We start from the raw sequence: 10,160 nt of genomic DNA on the forward strand, positions 1-10,160 counted from the left end.
CACCATAAAGATAAATTCAAGAATAGCAAATAATCAAAACCACAAGAAGTCAAGTCAAACATTGCATGAAGAAGGTAAGAAAAGCATGAAAAAAGTGAAAAAAAATTGGCTAAGTAACGAACAACAAAAATTGGATCTTGCGGTTTTCTCTATTTTTTTTTTCTACTAAAAGGGCTTTGGTAATTGATAAATATTTATAATAAAATATAATTTGGAGAAAAGATTGTAGGGAGGGACAACACACATAGATCTCCACACTGATAAGATATTGTCCGCTTTGGGCCAAGCCCTCACGGATTTGCTTTTGGTACTACTCCAAAAGGCTTCTTAACAATGGAGGTATCTTATGTGTATATAAACTCATGTTCATCTCTTATTTTATCCGATGTGGAACTTTGTTTGTACCCAACAAAGATAATATTTGTCAAATCTGTTTTATTCTAGCAAATATCTTCTCAAATATTTTTAGATCTCCCAACAAAAAAATATATCTTGAAGATATTGGATTATTTAAAAGATAACTAGAGGAGATTACATTATAAAAAGAAGATTATAATAATAGAAAAGTTCAAAACAAAGTCGAGTTCAATTTTTATATAAAGAGACTTATGAAACACACTAGAAGAGCTTAGGAACCTTTTTGGAGGCCTAATTTCATCCTCTCTATCTTCTCTCATGTTCTCCACTCTCTCTTTTTCTATTTTTATGTTATTTCCACATTCCATGGAGTGCTAAGCCTTTAAGGTTAATTATGTTGTAATTTCTTAACTAGATTATGAGGTTAATGAATAAATTTGTTTGTTTTGTTTATTCTTGTTGTGATTTATTTTTATCTATGTCTTTTGCTTCTTAATTATTTTTATCTATTAAAATTAATGATTTTTACATTATAACAAGTTCGCGTGATGTTAAATCTACATAACATATCAATCGTATGAGTCCAAGGGTTTTTAATTTTAATTGAGAATTTACTTTGATTAAAGTTAGGATCTTTCATGTGTGATTGAATGAGTTTTTGCCAATAATTGTGAATGTACTTTGATTAAATGTGAAAACTTTAACAAATATTAATTAAGAATATAGTTTGGTTAATTAGCTTTTTACTTGATATAAGAGATAAAAAAATAGACATGATTAGGCATAATAATATTTAATTGGGAATCTACTTTGGTTAAATTTACAATGATTAATCTACAAACTTCTTAGCTTTTAATTGAGAATGTACTTTGGTTAATAGTGAGAATGCCAACAAATTAATTGAGAATTTACATTGATTAATTTGGAAATATAAGGCAATAGTTAACTAAACAGTAATATTTAGATAACCAATGATGAATAATATTTTGAAAAAGTTGTGAAATCAACCTATTTTCTTTATCATTGTTTATCTTGTTAAGTCTTTTCATAATTTCTTTCTTTCTATCTTTTGTTATTTTATTATCTAATATTTTGTATAATTTATTTATCTTAGTCTTCTTTTGTTACTTCTATTATTTTATTTGACTAACCCATTTTGTATAGTTTTTATAAGAACTAATTTGTTAGAAATCAATTTCGTGTTCATTGAAAGACGACTTACGGTTGAATTTACCCTTACTATTTTATTCGTTACTATCTTAGCAATACTAAAGTTGCTATAGTTTTGTAGTATTAATTTTATCGTGACAACTGCAGTGTTATCAATTTATTGATTTTTTTTACCAGTTTTTGTTCTAACCTTAGTAATTTACTTTATTCAAATCTACATTCTTGCAACACCTTCATCTATTATTCTTCATTTTATGTTTTTTATTTATCCACCATTCCAACTTTAAAATTGAAAGACCAAAAATATTATTGTTAGAGAGAAATGCACGAATTATTGAAGATATTTTTTATTCTAATTCATAATATATAAGTGATTTGTTCATCAACTTTGTCTTGGTAGTGGACTTGCAAAGTAAAACACTTGAATTCAGATTGAAAAAAGTAAGTTTGGAAGCCCATTGCAAAAGAATCCAGTCGAGTTGATTTGGTTCATTAATTAACATTTGGGATAATGTCGAACCAAAATCCTCGAGAAACAAATTGGCAAGCCTTATGGGAAACATTTGATGGAAGAAGCTCCGATGAGAAGACTAAGTAGACCCGTCCGAGCTGGATTCGATGCTCCTCGAGGCGTTCTCCAATGACGAAATGCAGCGAAAAAATGGAAAAAAGACTTAAAACGATGAATGCTCTTGAAACCCTAGTGAGAGAGCTTGATGGAGGAGGAACACATTTGGAGGTTCTGAATCTTGAACCAGCATTGTCGATGCCGAAAAGCGAACTCACGAAAACCGTAGGATCTAAGCTTCGTCGGTGGATGAACGAGAGAGACGTTAATCATTAGGAATAAAGGAATAAATAGTGAAAAATGAAGAACACTATAAGATGAAACAAATGGATATGATGCTTGGAAAGATCAGAGGCTCGAAAAGGCTTTGGATTAGTGATTCGAAGACGCGAGAGACGCGGTTCGATAGATATGGCTGGAGCGATGAATATTTTAGTTTCCATGAGTGATTCGTGGAGAGAATCACTGTGTTGAAGGAGCTGTGAAGTTGATGATGTGAAGAGGACGAAGAATGTTGTCGATGGAATTAGGTTTTGGTGGAGATGAGCTTCGAGAGGCAGTGCGAAACAGAAGCTCTCGCAGATGTGGCTGATGGAGCGATGACGTGAGCCACAAAGTCTGACGTGGATTGAGCAAAATGCCTCGTGGAGGAGTGAGAAATTCTGATGTGGAGCACTAGTCGAAAATGAAAAATGAGAGAAATGAATGTGCGCTTGGAAGGTGATTAAAAGCCTAAAACATCAAATAAACTTTAAATAAGTTAAACGTTATCTGTCTAAAGAAGAGACAAAAATAATAAGAAGCATGTACTTGCCAAAACGATACATGAGTTAAAACAATGCTTCGTCCAATAATGAAGTCTTTACTCAACGCTTGGTATCTTTAAGAGAAAAGCCTAATCGTCAAATGTTACCTTAATGGTACGAAATTAAAAAGTACTTTGTTGTTTGGAGCAAGCATTAAATCACATTAAATGCTCAACATTCAAAAACAACAAAAGTGATATATGATAAGTGGATTATACATCAAAATCCAATCAGATCAGCAGTAGGCAACATGAAAGACATTCACAAAATGTTCTTCCCTTAGAAAATAGTGACAGAAATACCTATGTAAAAAAATCATGAAATTAATAAGTAAAATACCAACTAAGAAGTCTCTTACAGACTAAATGATATCAACTAATCTCACAGACACAAAAACATTAAAAAACACATAATCCTAAACAAATGATAAAAACATTCAAAAATACTGAAGTAAACAATAAGACATACTTGTTATACAAGTTTCTATCTTGTGTAAGAAAATCGCCACAAACGTTCATAAAAGAAAGGCAAAAGAATGATTGATCAAGTCATCAAAAGTTATGCCAAAAAGATAAGTAAAAAATGTTTTTGATAAAAGATATGAAAAACACATCTGCTTTAACAAAAGACATTATCCTATGACTGACACCTACATCAATAGCCAAAAAAAAAAAATCTCAAGACAAGCTTCGTCAAATAGTCATATTATCAAGACATGCATTGTCATAATGATTATATCATCAAGGTGTACAAATAGAAGGCAAGAAGAAATAAAAAGATGATGATGAAAAGGAGAGAAAATACAAAGATATGAAAATATCTCATCATCCGTTGAGCAAGGAAATCTCTTTGAGCTATTAAAGCTAAATTCCTCAAATCAAAGGAAAGAGAAAAAGATAAGAGCTAAAGAAAAAATAATATATCTGAGGAGAAAAAGATAATAAGAGAAAAGAGAAGAGAAAAAAGAAATACTCTCAAGCTTCATTGTTATATTGCTTACTGATTGTAAGATGAGAGAAAAAGAGTGATGAGAGAAACACTTGCGAGTGTTTAGACTGTTTTTATTGTGAACGACTTGTAAGTAATCTTTGATTGCAATTCTGAGGAGAATTAAAACATTTACAACTTAACTCTAGAGAGTTGAGGAAATCTATGTGAGGTCGTCTAGTATCAAGAGTGGTGCGAATACTGAACTGATCTAGGGTAACTAGAGGTTATTCATTGATCAAGGATACTAGGAGTGATGAAGAATACTGAACAATTAGGAGTGGGTGAAACTCAATTAGGTGGTATCGTAGATACTATAATGCTTAAGGATACTAGGAGTGGTGTGAATACTCAAAGGAAATTTAGAAAAGGTTGCTTAGTACCAAGAGTGGTGCAAATACTCATCCAGTCAAGGGTAATTAACAACTACTTGTTAATTGAGAAACCAGGAGTGGTGCAAATATCCAACTGATCTAGGGTAATTACAGGTTATTCGCTGATCAGGGATATCAGGATTGATGGAAGCAAGCCGAGGAAGATCACTGAATGTGCGACTTGTCTCCCTCTTATTTGAGAGGATTTTCGCCACTTGTATCCCTTCTATTGGAGAGGATTTCTCCTTGTTCTCCAAGCTAACCAAGGTGGCTATTTTAGGTTTTAGTTTTTGTCCATTTTGAGACACCTTAGCCTATAAATAAAGGTGTATCTCCTTCATGTAATTACCTTTGATTTAAAGTAAAGTTATCTTGTCATGTTTTTGCCATACTATTATTATTAGATCACCTTAGGCTAGAGCAACCCAAGTAGCCTTCTCTAGTTACCTTCCTCCAAAAGTTGACCCAACCTCTCTTAGAGTATCACTAAATATATCCTCCATCACCATAAAACATCATAAGGTCGAGACATTTAGCCTTCTACCCATCATCATTTTCGCGCATCATCATTTATGACTGCCTCCATGGCTTTCCTTCTAGTTTTGACTCAACCTAGCTAGCAGATTGTCATCAGGTGGTCCAAAAGATCAATGATACTTCATATAGAATAGAATTTCCAATTGAATATGATGTAAGTCCTACTTTAAACATTTACGATTTAATTCATTTTGTAGGTGATGATCAACTATGAAGATTTGAAGACAAATCCCTTTCAAGAGAAAGAAAGAGCTTTAAGGACTCTATTTTTGTGGAGAATCAAGTATTAGTCTTCTTTTATCTTAACCATTTATGTAAATATGTAATATAGATTCATTTTAGGCCTTATATTTGGCCAATAACCTTGTTTAGTTTTGTGATGGATAACACATCATTAGGGCCTTACTTAAGAGTTTAGTACCTAAATTAGGTTTCTTTTGGACTTCTAAGTCTTTGAACATGGAGAAGGAACCTTTGCCGATCAACATCAAAGAACCTCTCATTTAATGTTTTGCCCGATCATTCCACCATTTATTAGGACTGTAACTTCAACCACTATAATCATGCTCTCAAAATTAAAGATTGAATATTAAAACATACCTTAATTATTCAATAAACAAAATTATGACAACTAAATAAATTTTAAAAAATATTGAATTTATTTTAGTTAATATAATATTAAATTTGAATTTAATAAACTAAGATATATAATTTAAAAACTTCTTAGAAATGGTAAAACTATGTACGCTAAAAATACCTTTTTAATTGTAAATACTACATAAAGCAAATTTAATAATGATTATAAAAAATAATTATAATAATAATTTATAATAAAATAGTAATGTAAAACTTTGCGTATTTGTTTGTCTCATTTTTTATTTCACTACATTTTACTGATTGTATAAATATCAATATATATAGTATGTCTGTTTTTCAGTTGGTACATTTTAGTAATGTGTACCGGGTTTTAGTAGAATACCCTTATATATCATGGATTCTAACTTTTAATGTTAAGGGTATTTTAATAATTTTCATTCTCAAAATTAAAAAAAAGAAATCCCCAAACCTTTACTCACCTCCCTCATTCCTCTCAACTTTTTCTCTTTCATCTCTCTCACTCCAACCTTTTCTCTGTCATCGCCCCAATTGAAAAAATCATAAACATTTGCCGTTAAACAATTTGTCTTTGTAAACATTGACATATTCACCTTCAGGCAAAGGTTCATTCAAGATCTCTTCAATTTCACCATCTTCACTATCCTCTCTAATTTCATCATCTGCATATGTTGAATCATCATCTCTAAAAAAAACCCTCCAGGTCATTTATCAATTCCTTCGGATGTCATTATGCTTGTGAAAATTACATAAAATTATATACGAAAAAAAATTATAAAATGAAAACTCATTATAAAATAATTTTTTATAAAAAATTGTTTAACAACTGAGTGTTTCTGATTTTTTCCAGGCCAATTATCAATTCCTTTGATGTCATTATGCTTGTGAAAATTAGATAAAATTAGATAAGACAAAAATTATAAAATGAAAACTCATTATAAAATCATTTTTTGTAAACGAGTATTTTTTATTTTTTCCAGGTCAATTACCAATTCCTTTATGCTTATGAAAATTGGATAAAATTAGATAAGACAAAAATTATGAAATGAAAACTCATTATAAAATCATTTTTTGTAAGATTGTTTAGCAACCAATGTTTATGATTTTTTTCAGTTGAGCTACCATAGGATGATAGAGAAAATGTTAGAGTGAGAGAGATGAAAGAGAAAGGGTTGAGAGGAATGAGAGAGGTGAGTAATGGTTTGGGGGTTTCCTTTTTTTTAGTTTTGAGAATGAAAATTATTAAAATACCCTTAACCTTAAAACATAGAATCCATGATATATAAGAGTATTTTTGTCAACTAAAACCTGATACACATTACTAACATGTACCAACTGAAAAACAGGGGTTTTAGTAGACAAAAATACCCTTATATATTATGGATTCTAAGTTTTAAGGTTTAGAGTATTTTAATAATTTTCATTCTCAAAACTAAAAAAGAAAAAAGAAACTCCCAAACCCTTACTCACCTCCCTCATTCCTCTCAACCATTTCTCTTTCATCTCTCACTCCAACCTTTTCTCTATCATCCCTACTCTAGCCCCAATTGAAAAAATCATAAACACTAGCCGTTAAGCAATTTGTCTTTGTAAGGAGTTGACTCATTGACATATTCACCTTCACGCAAAGGTTCATTCAAGATTTTTTTCAATTTCACCATCTTCACTGACCTCTCTAATTTCATCATCTGCATATGTTGAATCATCATCTCTAAGAAAACCCTCCAAGCCAATTACCAATTTCTTCGCATGTCATTATGCTTGTGAAAATTAGATAAAATTATATACGACAAAAATTATAAAATGAAAACTCATTATAAAATCATTTTTTTGTAAGTAATTGTTTAACGAGTGTTTCTGAATTTTTCCACGCCAATTACCAGTTCCTTTGATGTCATTATGCTTGTGAAAATTAGATAAGACAAAAATTATAAAATGAAAACTTATTATAAAATCATTTTTTGTAAGAAATTGTTTAACAACGAGTATTTTTTATTTTTTCCAAGTCAATTACCAATTCCTTTATGCTTGTGAAAATTAGATAAAATTAGATAAGACAAAAATTATAAAATGAAAACTCATTATAAAATCATTTTTTGTAAGATTGTTTAACAGCCAATGTTTCTGATATTTTTCAGTTGAGACTATCATAGGATGACAAAGAAAATGTTGGAGTGAGAGAGATGAAAGAGAAAGGGTTGAGAGGGATGAGGAGATTAGTAAGGGTTTGGGGTTTCTTTTTTTTTTTTAATTTTGAGAATGAAAATTATTAAAAACTCTTAACCTTAAAACTTAGAATCCATGATCTATAAGGGTATTTTTGTCTACTAAAACCCAATACACATTGCTAAAATGTACCAACTGAAAAACAGACGTATGCGCATTAGTAAACCCTATATATATATATATATATATATATATATATATATATATACACACACATTTATTACATAAGGAAGTCGCTTTGTTATATTTAATACACTTTTTTAAGTGTGACTCTATTTTAATTAGAAGGACTTGTATTTTAAATAAACAAACCAGTTGGAAAAACCAACACGTAAGTCTGGCAAGAAAATGTGTTTTCATTCCTAGTTGAAAGCAAATGTTGTATACAAGAATGATAAATTATTCAAATGCATGAAAAAATTCCCACATGGGAATGGATACTGTAATATCTAATTTTTTAATTGGGTAACAAAATGAAGATAGGTACGTTTAATTCATGGATTAAATATGTCTTTAGTTCCTAAACTATTAGTCGTTTTTGGTTTTCGTCCCTCTTTCAAAATAAGGTACAATTTGATTCTCATTCTTTTCAAAATTTTGGTTTTAGTTCTCGAAAATTAACACCGTTAAAAATGTGGTAATTTTCGAGGTTAGTTTTCGAGGATTAAAACCAAAGTTTCGAGGACTAAAACTAAAGTTTCGAAAAGAATGAGGACAAATTGTACCTTATTTTGAAAGAGGGACGAAAACCAGAAACGGTAATAGTTTAGGGACTAAAAACATATTTAACCCTAAATTCATTTTATCCCTCTTTTCATATTTAGTATAATATTCATTTTTGTCATCATCTAAATTATTAAAATATTTATAGTCATTAAATAATTTGTTATGATTTCATTCAATGATTTATCAAATTATTTAAAGCACACATTTAATTTTTTTAATGCTTTTATTTTTTTTTGTTTTTATCATATAAAATACTATTTTAATATTTTTATATAATTATTTTTATTTTCTAACTATTATCATGATAATTTTATCATTATAATTATATAAATAGATTTTATTTACAATAATATAAGAATTTAATGTAATTGTATTGAATATCTTTATGACCATTCAACATATATTTAAGTTCAAAAAATGAAATATTTACATTAAATTTAAATTATTATTCGTCTAATATTTGTTCTTTTTGTGATTTTTATAAAAAGATGTACTATAATTTTTATTAGTGTATAGAAAAAGGGATTTCATTAGAATTTAAAAAATTAAAGTATTAAAATATTTTTTAATTTGAATATTTGTTTTCCTTTTATATTTTTAAAATTTAAATTTTATCAACTAAATTTCATTAATATTTGTAAATTTAATAAATGTTTTAGTTCTCATAAAATTTTATTTGGTATTCTAATTTAAAATTTGAAATCCATTCAATTACTTCTAAATATTTGATTTTAAAGAAACGAGAATACTCTTCTTTTATATTGAATATGTTATGTTTTTTTTAATATTTTATAAAAAAATAATTAATTGATATTGAAATAGTAAGAAAATGAATATAAATATAGATACAAGTTGTGAGAAAAAGTTTGATACCTATTAATTTTGAATATACAAATACAAATATTAATTTTGAATATACAAATGAATTTTTTAAAAAAATAAATATAAAATAGAGATTTTTTTTCGTTGTCATTCCTAATCATATAACAAAATTACCCAATTGAATCAGACTTCAATGTAAAGTAAAATAAAATAAAGCAAGTGATAAAATGAATAATAAATAAGGTTTTATTTAGACCCCTGAGTTTGAGTTGATACAGACTGAAGAGGTGTGAAAACTATTTTCCACCACAATATATACAAACACAAATCTTTTTATAAATGTCACAATATGCACCTATGTATGTTGTTCTATAATGTAATTTGCAATCATAGATACAATCTTCTGGATTTTTTGGGTCACAAACATCGTTAATCAACGGATACTCCTCGCAGTCTAAAGGTACCTCTGTCGTTTGGACTTCATTTCCTGCATCTATATAATTAATTTCTAAAATTCATTTATATTTACGCACAAAATACTATAACTGAAATTCTAGAATTTGTGACCAAGAGTGCTTACCCGAAGCAACACAGAGAAGAAGCAGCAGAAGAGAAAAACCAAAAATGATTTTCATTTTTCTTGATTTGATTAGGAAACGGTGTTTATTTCTTTATTGTGTAGTTATAGATCTCATGGTGGAGAGGTCCTCATGCATTTATATAAAAAAGTCTTAGACTGTTTTCTGTGCTCAAAATTATCTCTATGATAACTTCTTTAAAAGGAAACACAGAAATGAATATTTCAATGCTAATTAAAAACTAGCAAATAAAAATATAATTATAGTAAAAATTAATAGCATTTGAGGTGTATAATTCTAAAATGTTACAATTTAATTCATTTTCCTCTCTTATACATGATATTTTATCTTATTAAGGAATCACAATAAAATATCAATAAAGTCAAATCTTATT

At 28.7% G+C, this 10,160-nt stretch overlaps 1 long non-coding RNA gene across 1 annotated transcript; it reads right to left on the minus strand.

The window, feature by feature from the left end:
• Nucleotides 1–9,416: 9,416 nt before the first annotated feature.
• On the minus strand, nucleotides 9,417–9,898 carry LOC148201435 (uncharacterized). The gene is made up of 2 exons (XR_015784840.1): nucleotides 9,769–9,898; nucleotides 9,417–9,681 (listed from the first exon to the last, which is right to left on the minus strand). It is a non-coding gene; the product is annotated as an uncharacterized LOC148201435 (long non-coding RNA).
• Between the last annotated feature and the right edge of the window lie 262 nt (nucleotides 9,899–10,160).

This window comes from Vigna umbellata, chromosome 3 (genome assembly GCF_029865625.1).
Source record: "Vigna umbellata cultivar VRB3 chromosome 3, Vumbellata_1.0, whole genome shotgun sequence".
Lineage (NCBI taxonomy): Eukaryota > Viridiplantae > Streptophyta > Magnoliopsida > Fabales > Fabaceae > Vigna > Vigna umbellata.